Below are 16,340 nucleotides of genomic sequence, written 5' to 3'. Positions count from 1 at the left end.
TGAAAATCCAAACTCTGGAATTTTTGAGCACTAACATGACACCAAAAGTAGAAAATTGCACACTATGGACTTTTGCTTCATGAACAAAATTATTTAAAATAGTGTACTGAATTTATCATCAACCTATGTGTAAAGGTATATATGAAACAAGTGAATTTCAAATGTAGACGTGGTCGCATTCCCAAAACCTCTCCTGATGTCTATGCAGACATTGTAAAACCTGAAAAAAAATCTCTGAAATGCTTCTGGTCTCAAACATGCCAGCCTGTAGAGTTAACCCTTCACTGACTTACAAAGCTGCTTTGTGCATGTGAGCTGCAAAGACTGGAATTTTTATTATTTTATAAAAAATTTTTATAAATTTTATTTTTATTATTTTATGAAAATGACATACATTTAGAGGAAGCCATACTTCAAATGTTGAATTTGGATCTTTATCTGGGCTAGTGTTGGGCAATGCAATCAGCCCCACGATCATGAGGGGAAATAAGTGGCATCCCACAGTGTGGTACACTGCTGAGCTGGCGTGTTCAGTAGGTTAGGTGGGTCAGACGTGTGATTGACTTGGGATGTTCTCTACCTATAGTGGGCTTATCAGCTATAATTTTAGTAGTACCCATATAGGAAAAAATTAAGAAAGATGCTACATTACTCTCCTAGGAGTGCCACAAAATGAATGAGTTAAAACTACAGAAATGTGTTCGCTCACAGTTCTGGAGGCTGGAAGTCAGACGCCAGCAGTGCCATCAACCTCTGAGAGTGAAATTCTCCTTTACCTTGCCCTAGCTTCTGCTGATCATCATCGATCCTTGACATTCTACAGCTCATAGCTTCATGACTCCAATCTCTGTTTCTGTCACCAGTTGATGTCCTCCTGTGGGTCTGTGTCTCTTCTTCTTAAAAGGACATCAGTCATATTGGATTAGGGCCTCCTCTAATTAAGTATGACCTCATCTTAACTTGATTACATCTGCAAAGGCCCTATTTTCAAATAAGGTCACATTTACATTAGTGGTAAGGGATAAGAACGTCAACATATCATTGGGTAGCCACAATTCAACCCATAACAGAGGCAAAAAGTGTAAGCCTCATTAGAAGGTCAGAACAATCAATAACATAAATTTTTCCAAAGAATTCCAAGGAAACTGAGAGGTAATGGTGTGTCATGTCTTCAAGGACAATCATAAGCCTCAGTAACTTACATTCAAATATGCAATTATACAGATAGAAAATACAGGATGTCAAAATTATAAACTAATTTAAAGACAGATTATGCATAAGGGAAAAAAAAGAAAGCCTTATCTTGATGCTATAAGTTTTTTCAGAGCATGAATTTTATCCAAATAGAAAAAAATTCCTCTAAAAAAGGATTAATTTTATGTATATAAAAATCTGAAAAGATTAATAATTATGTTTGTATAGACCTTTTTATTTGTTAGTTTTGAATAGCTTCAATGTGCTTTGTAGATATCTTTTTTTTTTTTTTTTGACAGGCAGAGTTAGAGAGAGAGACAGAGAGAAAGGTCTTCCTTCCATTGGTTCACCCCACAAATGGCTGCTACAGCCAGCGCGCTGCCGCCGATCCGAAGCCAGGAGCCAGGTGCTTCCTCCTGGTCTCCCATGCGGGTGCAGGGCCCAAGCACTTGGGCCATCCTCCACTGCCTTTCCAGGCCACAGCAGAGAGCTGGACTGGAAGAGGAGCAACCGGGACAGAATCCGGAGCCCCAGCTGGGACTGGAACCCAGAGTATCAGCGCCGCAGGTGGAGGATTAGCCTAGTGAGCTGCGGCGCCAGCCCTGTAGATATAATTCTAAGAACAAGGTACTCCCTCTCTCCCTTCCTCCCTCTTCCTCTTCTTCTCACTCTCCTTCCTTCTCCATTGTTTTTTGTTTGTTTGTTTGTTTGTTTTTTAGTTTTTGAGATAACATATTTTAAATTTATATTACAGTGAAAAGACTTAATACTTTACCAAATAAGAAGTCTAACAAGTAGGGCCTGGCACTGTGGCATGGTGGGCTCAGTCTCCACCTATGGCACCAGCATCCCCTATGGGCACCTGTTCAGTCTCAGGTACTCCTCTTCCAATCCAGCTCCCTGCTATGGCCTGGGAAAGCAGTACAAGATGGTCCAAGTGCTTGGGACCCTGCACCTGTGTGGGAAAGCCAAAAAAGCTCCTGCCTCCTGGCTTCAGATTGGCACAGCTCAAGCCATTGCAGCCATTTGGGGACTGAACCAGCGGATGGAAGACCTCTTCTGTCTCTTCCTCTCTCCATCTGTAACTCTACCTCTCAAATAATAAATAAAATCTTTTTTTAAAAAAAGTTTAACAAATAAAAAGCAAAAAATACTATTTAGTTGGAATATAGGCAGCAAACATAAAGAATAATTGAGTGAAAAAAAACGATAATTTCACCCTTATACAGTAAATTTTAAAGTAATCACAGATCATTAAAATTATACACCTTTCTAATATCCAAGATTTCAAATATGACTTGATTTTCAAATTACCAACAATGGCATAAAATATGGTATTCATTCATTCAACAAATATTTATTGAGCACTATTTGCCAAATGTTCAGTCCCTGCCCCAAGACACCTTTAGACAGTCTAGTATGAAGAATAAGTGACTCAATATACAGCATGCAGTACTGTTAGTGCTACATGGATATTAAGAACAAGATATTGTAAGACCAAAATAATAGCTAAATAATCTGCACTGGGGATGAGGTGGTCAGGAAAATCTTCCCACCCAGAGGAAGAAATTCTAGAACAGAATCATAGAGTATAAAACACATGGGACAGGTGATTTAGACAAAAGAAGCAGTATTTGTGGATACAAAGCTGTGTAGATTCAAAGCATGACTCACTCTACGAACTGCAGTAAGTTCAGTAGGACTGGATTTAAAAATGAAGCAGAGGTGGGGAGGGGCAGCCAGCTCTGTGGCCCAGCAGGAAAAGCCGCCACCTACAGTGCAGGCATCCCATGCGGGCACCTGTTCAAGTCCCGGCTGCTCTACTTCTGATCCAGCTCTCTGCTATGGCCTGAGAAAGCAGTAGAGGACGGCCAAAGTCCTTGGGCCCCTACACCCATAAGGGAGACCGGGAAGAAGCTCCAAGCTCCTGGCTTCAGATCAGCCCAGCTCTAGCCATTGTGGACATCTGGAGAATGAACTAGCAGATGGAAAACTGACCTCTCTCTCTCTCTCTCTCTCTCTGCCTCTCTGTAACTCTTCCTTTCAAATAAATAAATAAATCTTTAAAAACAATGAAGTGGACAGGTAGAGGAGGCAGCAGAGGGATGTCATAATTAAAACAAGGAACAGATTATGGAAAACCTGCATGACAAGAGCAATAAGGAAGACATTAAACTTAACCAGTGTTCATCACTATCTGTTCTCCTCTCCTTCTAGACACATGACTATTCTTTGAACACTCTGGAGTCAATGAGTGTCGGAGAGTATCTACATGACTAATTCTTGCCTGGATGTAGAAGCAGCATCGGTCACTTGTGGTCCAAAATACAGAAAGCAGTTGTGGCATTTCATGTGCTATCTATCCTCACTACAGCAACCAGCAACATCAAATGACAGGCACTGACAACCTGGATCCTTGAGTGACTGTGTAAGGTAGAATAACCACTGTACACTGAAGAACAATAAGGGACATGAAAAATGAGTAAAACCTAAGGTTTTGTTGTACCACTGAGTTTTTGAGCTAATCCCATACTGTAGCATCATCTAGTATTTACTTAACAATATATGGTGCAACTGCAAGAAAATTTAACCAGAATAGCTTGTAAGACTTATATTTTAGAAAGATCCCATAATCCAGAAAGTAGGATTTAGACTATAAGGGCCACCAATGCATATAGGAAGAAAAATCTAAAGCTGCTACAAAAATTGGGTGTCAATAGGTGTTATCTCTCTACTCAGCCAAACTTACCTCCTTCCAAGCATACCAAGCATTGAGTATTCCTGACCCATGGCTACCTTTGGCCTTTGAATCTTCCAAACTCTCCACATGAAGAGATTCCCTGCCAAACACTCATGCTTTTGCAAAGAGCCTAAGGATAACAAATTGTGCACATAAAGTGTATATAATGACTTGCTCTAAATTACTCTGAAAATCTCTTCTATTGTATAGCATGTAGCATTTGGAAATTCAGAACAAAGAAATTAAAGGAAAAAAAGTCTTCAAGTACCAACCACTTTTTCCCTATTCATAAATGAATCAAAAATCACACACAGGTTTCCCTGAACATCCCTGGAAACATAAATAACTTCCTGAGAAGGTACCAAGAAGCCAATATAAAAAAAGTCTTTAGTATATTTGGATGTTAGCTACTAACAAGTAAAACTGCACTATCGTGACGACCCACAGCTACCAAACCAGTTGGAAACAGAACATACTTGGAGCTTGGCCTGCTCTGTGATTTAGACCCACATCTGATTTAGCCATCAGGCTACTTGGCGACTCTGATGCTGAGTCTCTAAGCGTCCTTGCAATGTCTCCATTTTCCTTCACTAGATTAACAATGAGAAGATTACTTTTCCCCTCAGAGAAATCATGTGAGAGGTTTAACAGAAGCATTTATGGAGCATTTTGGATCCCTTTCATATACAGAGTCTGAAGTTCAAAGCAGTTCCATATATGCCCAGACAGAGACCCATAAACGCATTTGGTCTATACCAAGGGATGATTCTGCCATGTGTTATGCTTGAAAAATGAAGAATTTACATTAAAAATGCATAATTTAATCAAGAGAAACCCACTAATCAGTAGGAAATATGCAACCTTGATGTTATGGTTTTTTTTTAATGTTCATGTTATTAGAACAGCCACAATTTCTCATGGATCTATTGAAATGAAAATTAATGTAAAGGAGAAGTTTGGAAAGATAAAATGAGCTCACATATGAGGTCCTCAGGAGGGTCTGGCACTCCTCTAGGACAAATGCAGAGAGGCAAAGGCAGCATAACAGCTGCCAGGGCTATCACAGTTCTGACTCCCTGGAGAAAGTACAAGTCTGCAAGGTAAGGTTTGCACTCCTCTAGAGTTCAACAAGTAATGTGGTCATTCTAATGAACCCGAACAATGGCTATCAACAACACAGCATTAGTTTGCCATTCACCCTCCAACTTATGCGTGCAGTTGGCACAAACTGAACAGTCTAAGTGGTCTTCTTGGGCTTTCCCATGTATCAATAACTAGACACAAATATCCACCCACAATCTTCTCCATCTCACTACTTGCCAGAAACCTTGGAGTCATCCTTAACTCTCATTTTCTCACATGACACACAGTCTATAAGCAACTGCTGTAAGCTCTACTTTTAAAATATATGGAGAACCCCACTAATTCTCTCCACTGTCACATCTTGCTTGACTAATAACTTCCTAATTAGAATTCCAGCTTTTCAAGGGCCAGCACCGCAGCTCACTAGGCTAATCCTCCGCCTTGCAGCGCCGGCACACTGGGTTCTAGTCCCTGTCGGGGCACCGGATTCTGTCCCAGTTGCCCCTCTTCCAGGCCAGCTCTCTGCTGTGGCCAGGGAATGCAGTGGAGGATGGCCCAAGTCCTTGGGCCCTGCACCCCATGGGAGACCAGGAGAAGCACCTGGCTCCTGCCATCGGATCAGTGCGGTACGCCGGCCGCAGCACACCGGCCGCGGCAGCCTTTGGAGGGTGAACCAAAGGAAGGAAGACCTTTCTCTCTCTCTCTCTCACTGTCCACTCTGCCTGTCAAAAAAAAAAAAAAGAAGAAGAAGAATTGGAGCTTTTCAGACTCATAGAATGGCAGAGGTCCTAAACAGCACTCTAAGCCGGCGCCGCGGCTCACTAGGCTAATCCTCCACCTAGTGGCGCCGGCACACCGGGTTCTAGTCCCGGTCGGGGCGCCGGATTCTGTCCCAGTTGCCCCTCTTCCAGGCCAGCCCTCTGCTGTGGCCAGGGAGTGCAGTGGAGGATGGCCCAGGTGCTTGGGCCCTGCACCCCATGGGAGACCAGGAAAAGCACCTGGCTCCTGGCTCCTGCCATCGGATCAGCGCGGTGCGCCGGCCGCAGCGCACCGGCCGTGGCGGCCATTGGAGGGTGAACCAACGGCAAAGGAAGACCTTTCTCTCTGTCTCTCTCTCTCACTGTCCACTCTGCCTGTCAAAAAAAAAAAAAAATCAGATCTAAACAGCACTCTGGCCTTCGAATCAGCCCTTAAGGCATTCAGATATGGCTGAAGAGCCCATGAGAGTATTCTAGACATGGAAAGCCAAGACACTCTGGGAGAAAAAAAAAAGAGGACCTAAATGAAAGATCTCTGTGAGTGAGATCCCAGTAGAAAGAACGGGCCATCAAAGAAGGAGGTACCTTTCTCTAAAGGGAGGAGAGAACTTCCACTTTGACTAGGACCTTGTCTAAATAAGATCAAAGTCGGCAAACTCAAAAGGCTTCCATAACCTTGGCAATTCATGACTAGAGCCTAGGGAGATTACTGATGCCATAAACAAGAGTGTCAAATTGTTAAGTCAACAACAGGAGTCACTGTGTACTTACTCCTCATATAGTATCTCTGTCCTTAATGTGTTGTTCAATGTGAATTAATGCTACAACTAGTACTCCAACAGTATTTTACACTTTATGTTCTGTGTGGGTGCAAACTGTTGAAATCTTTACTTAATATATACTAAATTGATCTTCTGTATATAAAGAGAATTGAAAATGAATCTTGATGTGAATGGAATGGGAGAAGGAATGGGATATGGGAGGGTTGGGGGTGGGAGGGAAGTTACGAGGGGGGAATAAGCCATTGTAATCCATAAACTGTACTTTGGAAATTTATATTTTCTAAATAAAAGTTTTTTAAAAAGTTAAAAATAAAAAAAAGAATTCCAGATTTGTCCATGACTATCTTCAGTCAGTTGTCCAAACAGCAGCTGGAGTGATCCCTTTAAAATCTAAGTCACCTCATGTCACTCCTTTGCTCGAAAATTCAGCAAACTTCCCATCTCACTCAAAGTTAAATCTAAAGTTCTCACGAAGACCTCAAAGACCTGTGTAATGTGTCCCCACGCCAATCCATTTCCTGACCTCACCTCCCACTGTAGTTCCTGCTAGCTGCTATTCCTCAAAGATGCCAGCACACTCCTGTTTGGGAGTATCTGACCTTGCAGGTCACTCTTCTTAAAGCGCCCTTCATCAGAAACCTGCATGGCCTCCTTCCTCACTGCAGATCTTTACAAAATGCCATCTCCTTAACGACAGTGACCTGGCCACTCTGTCTGATGTTTTCACCCCCATACACACTATCCCACCATCGCTCCCTGATTTGGCATTCCTCCTGGCTGATAGCCACGAACACAAATTATGTCTCCACATTTGCCATGTTTAAAGTCTCTCCAGTTAGAATACTGAGTGCAAGGATTTTTTTTGTCTATTTTGTGCATTATTTATCTCTAGGACTGAGAATTACAGTAGACACAGACAGGAAGAAATGAAGGAGGAATGGGGAGAGGGAGGGAGGGAAGATTATAAGGATCACTGCAATACTGATTCCTCTTCTCAGAGTAAAGACAGCATCTAGTCTGCCTATGACATTGAAGATGCAGGTGGCACAAGCCTTCCCCATTGCTTCTACATAGATCTAGATAAATAGAAGCCATTGGCCTCTAAAGAACAAGTGGCATCCTCCTCACTAAACACACAGTTGAAAGGCCCATATGAACCAATTAAAACATGAAATGGTTCCAACTTCTAAAAGCTTTTTCTCAGACAACAAACTAGGAACACAGGCCAATGCCCAAGCTGCCCTCTACCTCACGCAGTGTTAAGCACAGTGCTGGCTCTGGATAAATGTTAAATTGCAGCTGTACCCCTTTTATTTCCCAAAACTAGGTTTTGATTTATCTTATTGTGGGTTTTGAGCGTCTGGAATTTTCCCAAGTGAACTAAAATTCTGCCATCAGTAAAACTACTGCTCATTACCTGTGTTAATTTCATCTCTCTCTCTGCATTCAATAACCCCATCTGTTGTAATTCCAGCTGTGAGAAGGGAAAAGAGCAGAAGACTGAGCAGGTCTAACAGAGACCTTGTGGGTTAGCAATGACTCCTTCACAGGAAAGGGGAATCGCTAGCTCACAGTGGACATGGCTGGATCCTCCAAAAAATAACCAAGCAAAATGTAATCTCAGTGTTAGTCACTCGGATTATAAATATTCATAGCTGATTTTTTTAAAGATTTATTTATTTATTTATAAGTCAGAGTTACACGGAGAGAGAAGGAGAGGCAGAGAGAGAGAGAGAGAGAGAGAGAGAGAGAGAGAGAGACGTCTTCCATCCGCTGTTTAACTCCCCAATTGGCCGCAATGGCCGGAGTTACACCAATCAGAAACCAGGAGCCAGGAGCCTCTTCCAGGTCTCCCACGCGGGTGCAGGGGCCAAGGAATTGGGCCATCTTCCACTGCTTTCCCAGGGCACAGCTGAGAGCTGGATCGGAAGTGGAGTAGCCAGGACTTGAACTGGTGCCCATATGGGATGCAGGCACTGGAGGCGGAGGCTTTATTCACTATGCCACGGCGCCGGCCCCAGCTGATTATTTTAAAAGTTCATACTTACACAATCTCAAACTAACCAGTAAAGTTTACTGATAAATTCATTTTCAGGAAGATATTTATTATGCATTGTCTTGTATTATAAAAGCAGATGTCAGGGACGGCATTATGGTATAGTGGGTAAAACCAACACCTGTAACACCGCTATCCTATACGGCCACTGGTTCGATTCCTGGCTATTCCATTTCCGATCCAGCTCCCTGAAAAAAGCCTGGGGAAGTGGTAGAAAATGGCCCAAGTACTTGGTTCCCCATGCCCATGTAGGAGACCCAGAAAAAGCTCTTGACTCCTGGCTTCAGCCCAGACCAGCTGTGGCTGTTGCAGCCATCTGGGGAGTGAACTAGCAGATAGAAGACCTTTCTCTGTCTGTCTCTCTGTGTGTAATTCTGACTTTCAAATAAATAAATAAGTATCAAAAAAGTCAGATGTCATTTCAGAGTTCACATGACCTAAGTTATAGCCAAAACCTGCCAGAACCACTGAGTCCCATATTTCTGAACAGGGCCTGGGAGAGCTGGGAGAGGAGGGCAGGCATAATGTGCTCAGAAACCTTACCTCCTTCCCTGCGCCCTCAGGAAACAGGCAAACCTGGCCCACCTCACCCCTCCCCTGGGAAAAACTGCTCTTACAAATCCCTCCCTGTGGGGAGCCATACCTAGCCAGGGGCCTTCCTGACCCCTGCTGTCTCCTGCTGCTGGGACTTCCTGAGGCCCTGAGAAGTTGCCAAAGCTCAGTGAAGAATGTGTTTTCTTCCTGCTTGGATTGATTGGTTGTAGTGATTTAGGATAAGCAAGGATATGATTTATTTCAAAGTTGTTCATACCCTCATGGAGAAATCTGGGCATGTATAAGAAGTGAGTTTTCTTGCATGCTTTGCTCCCTCTCATATAACAGTGTCTGTCTGTCTGTCTCTCTCTCTCTCCCCCACCCCACAGGGAGCAGCTCTGTAGTAGGGCAGACTCTAGTAATATTTAAAAAATGGTAAATTCTTTACTGTCAATATTTTCACGTGTAAGACCAGAGATATATTCAGGCAAAAATAAAAAGTACACTAATGTATGTTCAACATACAGTTGACAGACAAAACACAGGATACCCAACCAAGCCTGAATTTCAAGAAAATAACACTTTTCAGTATGAGTATGTCCCAAAGGTTGCATGGGATATATTTCAATTAAAAGCACTCTTTTTGTCTGAAACTCAAATTTCACTGGACATTCTGAGTTTGTGCATTTCAAATCTGTCAATCCCACTTCAGGATCTCCTTCCTCCTTATTTCTCCAGCTGTGGCCCCAGTGCCTTTCCCTGAAAACTGGTCCAGGGCCGGAGAAATGCCCAGTCCAGTCGGGAGGGCGCAGCAGTCCAAGAAGGCTTCCAGGAGGAGGTAAGGAAAAACTAAGTGAGGAAGAATAAGCATTCAACAAAAGAAAAATCATCTATGAAAGGCAAAGAGAGTAGAGTGTTAAGTAAAAAGAAATCATATGAGCAAAGGCACAGAGGTATGGAAACCCTTGCAGGCTACAGAAACTACATATTGCAGTCTTACTGGGGTATGGAATAAGGGACACAGGTGACAGAAGCAGGAGGGGTGAACATGAAGAGACAGACAGAGGAAGGCCATGATCGGAGTCTGTTGCTTCAGAGTTTTTGAAAGTTTTCAGGCAGGAGATCGAGGTAAACCAATCCACTTTTTGAAATAAGATAGTTGAAAAACAGTTGTTCAAAGATAAAAGCTAAAGTAGAATTATTTCTTAAGCAGCTAGGATAGGCTAGAGACGTTGAGAAACTGAATTAGGGTTTTTAGAAGGAAGGGTGATTGGAAGACAAACTTAATAACTATTTGTAGGGGCCAGTGTTGTGGTGTAGCCAGTAAAGGTGACCCCGTGATGCTGGCATCCCATATGGGTGCCGGTTCGAGTCCCACCTGCTCTATTTCTGCTCCAGCACCCTGTTAATGTGCCTGGGAAGGCAATGGGAGGATGGCCCAAGTACTTGGGCCCTGCACCCACATGGGAGACCTGGATTAAGCTCCTGGCTCCTGGCTTCAACTTGGCCCAGCTCTGGCCATTGCAGCCATGCAGGGAGCAAACCAATAGATGGAAAAACTCTCTCTCCATCCCCCTCCCTCCATCTCTCTCCTCTCTGTGTAACTCGGACTTTCAAATAAATAAATCTTAAAAAAAAAAAAAACCTATTTGTGTGGGGGAAAAGTAGAAGGACTTGGTGACTGATTGGATATGATGGGAGGAAGAACGGGGATTTAAGATTGCGCCATGGGCTCTCCTTGGATAATGAGATGGTCGTAAAGTTCTCAACACCACAGTGCCAAGTTACGGAGGGAAATGGGAGACTTTTAACGTCAGTCTGGAGATGTGAATGTTGAGCAGCCTAGGGGGCATTAATAAGGAAATATCCAGTAATTACTTCAACGTAGAATCAAAGATTCTGGAAAACAAAGTTAGAGAAAACATGTGGTAACTATCAGCACAAAAACAAATATTTAACAAATAAGATTGTTTACCTGGATCCAATAAAAAAAAATCTCCACCTATCACTGTTTTTAACAGAATGAAAACTGGCTTCTCTAGATCTGGACATGGGGAGTCCTGCTGATCCAGCAGCTATCACCTCTCAGTCTGGTGCACCATCACCTTCAGCACGTGAACGCCTTCCCTCAAGGTGACCTCCTGGTCCTGGGTAGCTCCTCACGCTACATTCACCATGGGGCATTCCAGGAAGCTGAAAACAGGTGGGAAGAACAGGAGAGAGCACATCCAGCAACTTGGAGGAATCGGCCCCAAAACCTCGCTCACCACCTCTGCTCACAATTCTGCAACCAGATTGTGGGTATATGGCCCTATCTAGGAAGGATAGAGACATAGTCTCAACTGAGGCTGTGCTACCCAATAGGGGTGTGTGCAAATTAAACAAAATGATCACTGTCATATCAAAAGAATGGATAAGATAAAGGACAAATTTGAAATGCAAAAATATAGACCCAAGGGCAATGATTCAAGGGCAGGCAAAGGAAAGTAGATGAGAAAGGAAAACATTAAAGGGGGCCAGGGCAGTGGCATAATGGGCAAAGCTGCCACCTGCAGTGCCAGCATCCCATATGGACACTGGTTGGAGACCCAGCTCCTCCACTTCCAATCCAGCTCTCTGCTATGGCCTGGGAAAGCAGTAGAAGATGGCCCAAGTCCTTGGGCCCCCTGCGCCCACATGGGAAGACCCAGAGGAAATCTGGCTCCTGGCTTCGGCTTCTGATCAGTGCAGCTCCAGTAGTTGAGGCCAACTGGGGAGTGAACCAGCAGATGGAAGACCGCCCCCTCCCCCTCCCCCACCCTCTGCCTTTCCTTCACTCTGTGTAGCTCTGACTTTCAAATAAATAAATAAGTCTTAAAAATTTTTAAAAAAACACTAAAGGAAGGAGAGGAACCCAATGAAGTGTCGTTCCAGTTGGTGACTCATAAAGCCCTCCACAACTGAATTAAACTGATGCTTCTGGTTCATTTTTGTCAGTTACTCACATTTCCAGCTATACACAGTTTTTGGATTACATGTGTGATCTTGCTTAATGCCTGTCATCATTTAGCTTCTTCCACACAAGCACCTTTGGAAACCACATTAGTGCCTTCAAGCCATCAAAACATGCTGGAACAGCAACTTCCTAGATAGTATTTTCATTTTCAGATACTGAAATAATTTAACCCCATGACTCATTCGAAAGTGCTGGGTTAATGAGAACATTAAAAGTAACAAACAGTAGATGCCAGGTTGGAATACTCAGCATGGAGCAGAAACAAAGTTATACTGATATCCCTCAATAAAACAAACAGGGCTCATTAGTGAAAGTTGTGTTTAAAGCAAAATTCTGACACTGAAGCCATATTTTTACATTTGTACTTCCTACAGGGAAAAAACAACAGCCCCAAGACACATAAAACAGAACTATACTCCAGAGTCAAGTAACCCCTGATGTGAATGAGGAAAGGAAAGAGAAAGGGGAAAAGACCTTTAGTAACAGTATAGAGGCTTGGACTCCAGACAGAAAAAAAAAATAAAAAATCAGCAATCCTGTCAATGAAAAGCAAACTGAGGCAAATGCAGTCCAGAAAGGAGAAAAAAAAACCCAGTCATGATTGCCCACAAAAAGCTGGCATGATCTAAGTATGGTAGAATTCCTTAAATGGCCATTTCTCTATTATCTAGAGCTATTAAGGAATAGTGCCTTCCAGCTAATTAAGCATCCTGGGTGTTAATAAAAATCTCACACATCTGTAGCACACCAAGTTGGCAAAGTATTTTAGATGCAATATGGTGTTTTACATTTCCTGAAGGTTAAGCCTCTTGAAGTTATTAGAGATATTACATTTCACAAACAGAAGAGCAGACTCAAAGAGGCTATCCTCATCTGTCAAAGGAAAAAACATGCTCTGATATTTTTTCCTCTCCAAAACTCGCGTTGAAACTTAATCCCCCATGCAACAATGTTGGGAGGTGGAGCCTTAGAGGAGGATGAGTCATGAGGGTTTCCCCTCACGAATGGATTCTTAGAAAAATACAGGTCTGACTGGACAGGTGTGCGCCCTTCTGCCAGGTGAGGACACACAGTTTTCCCTCTCTTGCTCTTGTGCTCCTCTGCCATGAGTGGACACAGAGTTCAAGGCACCACCTTGGAAGCAAAAACTGGACCTTTGTCAATCAACAACACCTTCCCATGCCTTCATGTTGGACTTCTCAGCTCCAGAATCTGGCAAGCTAAATTTCTGGCCTTTATAAATTACCCGGTCTGTGGTATTCTGTTACAGCAGCATAAATGCACTAAGACAGAATGAAACCAAATTTTTCACTTTAAATACCCTATAAGACCATGAGGACTACAAAAATATTGAGAGTTGACATTAGGACTTGGGGCTTGTGATTCCAAAGAAGATCACAGCAGCACTTAACAGATGAGTTACATGGATTCCCAATATTCAAATCATCAATAAAATGTGCTAAGCAATCATTCTGCCTTACACTGATGGCTAGAATGCATGTTACTGTATCTCAATTCCTCAGATACATCATTATGAGAAAAAGCTATACTTACAGGTATACACAGAAATACTAATAAATAAATCTCTGAATAAAGTGGTCTCCGGTAATAGTGAACACCATTTTATTTGGTTTTTAATTGACACATATTAATTATACACACTTTAGGGGTCCAGTGTAAGATTTCAATTCATGTATATAATATGAATGATCATATCACGGTAATTAGCATATCCATCGCCTCAAGTATTTATCACTTTTTTTTACTTTGAAACATGCATTTAACTGTTATCAGCCATAGTTCTGTAACTGCTATAGAATAGTAGAAGTTATTTCTCCTATACAACTGCTACCCTATAAGCAGTAATAGTCTTTCTCCAACTGCTCCCCGCTCCACCCACATACATATACTTCCCAACCTTTAGACAGCATTACTATTATCTCTACTTCCATGAGTTAAACAAATAAGAGAGAATAGGCTTATTTCACTTAACGTAATGTCCTCCATGCTCATTCATGTTGCTGAAAATGATAGGATTTCATTCTGGTTTTTTGCTGAATAATATTTAATTCTGTATATGTACCACATTTCACATTTTTTTTTTTACTCATCCATCCATTAATGGACACCTAAGTTGATTCCACACCATGGCTATTGGGACTATTTGAAAGCATATTATTTTTTTATCTTCACATTTAGGTACTTGGGATATAATTAGAGATCTCAGAAAACTTGTATCTAGAACACAGATCATTCAAAGTTTTTCTTAACTTACAAGACACATAAACGGATTTGAATCTTAATTAACTCTCTGGGATAAAAAAATTTACAACGTAGTTTCTTCCTTTTCCTCTTCCTTCCTTACATACAGTTGCACACACCACCCCTCCCAGGAGTCTACCAGCCCCCAGATTCTTCGTATCAGAAGCAGATATAGAAATACAAAGGTAAAACTAGGTGTGGGCATTTGGCACAGCAGTGAAGCTGCTGCTTGGGATGCCGACACCTCATACTGGAATGCCTGGGTTGGGTCTTGTTTCTGCTTTCAATTCTACCTTCCTGCTAATGTGCGCCTCGGGAGGAAGCAGCGGCTAGATCCCTGACACCGCATGGGAGGCCCAGATTGATTGACTGGCTCTTGGCTTTGGCCCGGCCCCACCCTAGCAATTTCAGGCATCTGGGGAGTGAACAATTAGATGGAAGATCTCTGTGTGCATCTCTCCTCCTCCTCCTCTCCCTCCCCTAGTCTCTCCACTCCTCCCTTAATAAAAACTTTAAAAAATAGTAATTATGACATTCTACAAATTAACATTATCTCCAATTTTAGCCTCAAGAAGATCATTCAAAAACATTGGACTGCTTTTGGGCATCTCACTCCTGGCAGATTTCAAAGTTACAGGTTTCATGCCCATTCCATAGGCACTGATAGATCGATCCATGGTATTGGTCTTCCACTGCTAATCTAATGATTTACCACAAACTTAATAACCTAAAACAATTGTTATTTTACAGATTGAAAGGCCAGATTTTGGAAGGCCTACTTTCATTGTGAAGGCTTTAGCAGGAAATGCATTCCCTTGCCTTTTCCATTTTCTAGAGGGCAACTGCATGCCTTGGCTCATGGCCCCTAGTCTCAAATCCAGTGGTATAGCCCCTTCAGATCCTTGCTCTGTTCCCTCCCTCTCTCACTATAAGAACCCTTGTGATTACAAGGCCCCACCCACACTATTCAGAATGGTCTCCCCAACTCAAGATCCTGAATTTGGTCACATCAGCAGAATTTATTTTGTCATGTAACATAACATTTATCAGACTGCAGATTTGGAAATTAACTTCTTTGGCAGGGGTGGGGGTGCCATCATTCTGCCTATCATGATAACAACCAAAAAAAAAAAAAACCTAATAAAATAAACTTATTGAATCATACAGACAAGTTAGAGAAGAAATCAGAAATTCGGGAGCAAATTATCTCATTATGTTTCCTATCTTCTCAGTCCCTTCCAATAGCTAACTATCTTGTAAAAGTTCTTAACTTATGCCCAAAGAAATAAGATCAACCACAGAGAAAATAAAGTTCTGTATGGTTTTCAAAAATATAATCCCAATCCAGCAAATCTAAACTTCTGTTTTCTTTTCCTTTTTCATTTATTTATTTTTGTTTACTGGAAAAGCAGAGAGAGAGATCCTATTTACTGGTTTACTCTCCCAGATGCCCAAAACAGCCAGGGCTGGGCCAGACTAAAACCAGGAGCCAGGAATTCAATCCAGGTCTACAACATGGGTAATAGAATTCAACTTCCTGAGCCAATACCCCCTGCCTCCCAGAGTATTGATAAATAGGGAGCTGGAATCAGAAGCAGAGCTGGGGCTGAAACCTGGGCATGCCCCGTATGGGATGCACATATTCCAAGCAGTATCTTAACTGCTATTCCAGATACCTGTCCTTTGTTTTTCTAAAGTCAAAAGACATGAACAAGAACATTGTGCTGCCAAGTAATCAAAGGTCTTGGGGCAGGAACTGCTGTTATTTGAATGTGCCTAGATTCATGTGTTGGAAACTTAATCCCCAATACAACCAAGTAAAGAGGTGGGATCTATAAGCAGTGATTTGGTCATGAGGGCAGTGCTTTCATGAATGTATTAATATAATTTTCATGAGAATGGATTTGTCATAAAATGCATTGGGGCTTCTTTCTTT

General features: G+C 42.3%; 1 long non-coding RNA gene across 44 annotated transcripts in view; it reads right to left on the bottom strand.

Annotated features, from left to right (window-relative positions):
- The window catches only part of LOC103350790 (uncharacterized), a 772,648-nt gene that overhangs the window by 685,614 nt on the left and 70,694 nt on the right, over positions 1 to 16,340 (bottom strand). The gene's annotated exons all lie outside the window — the stretch shown is intronic.

Source organism: Oryctolagus cuniculus, chromosome 8 (assembly GCF_964237555.1).
Source record: "Oryctolagus cuniculus chromosome 8, mOryCun1.1, whole genome shotgun sequence".
Taxonomy (NCBI): Eukaryota; Metazoa; Chordata; class Mammalia; order Lagomorpha; family Leporidae; genus Oryctolagus; species Oryctolagus cuniculus.
The sequence above is the reverse complement of the archived record's forward strand: the minus strand, read 5'-3'. Positions and strand labels throughout refer to the sequence as shown.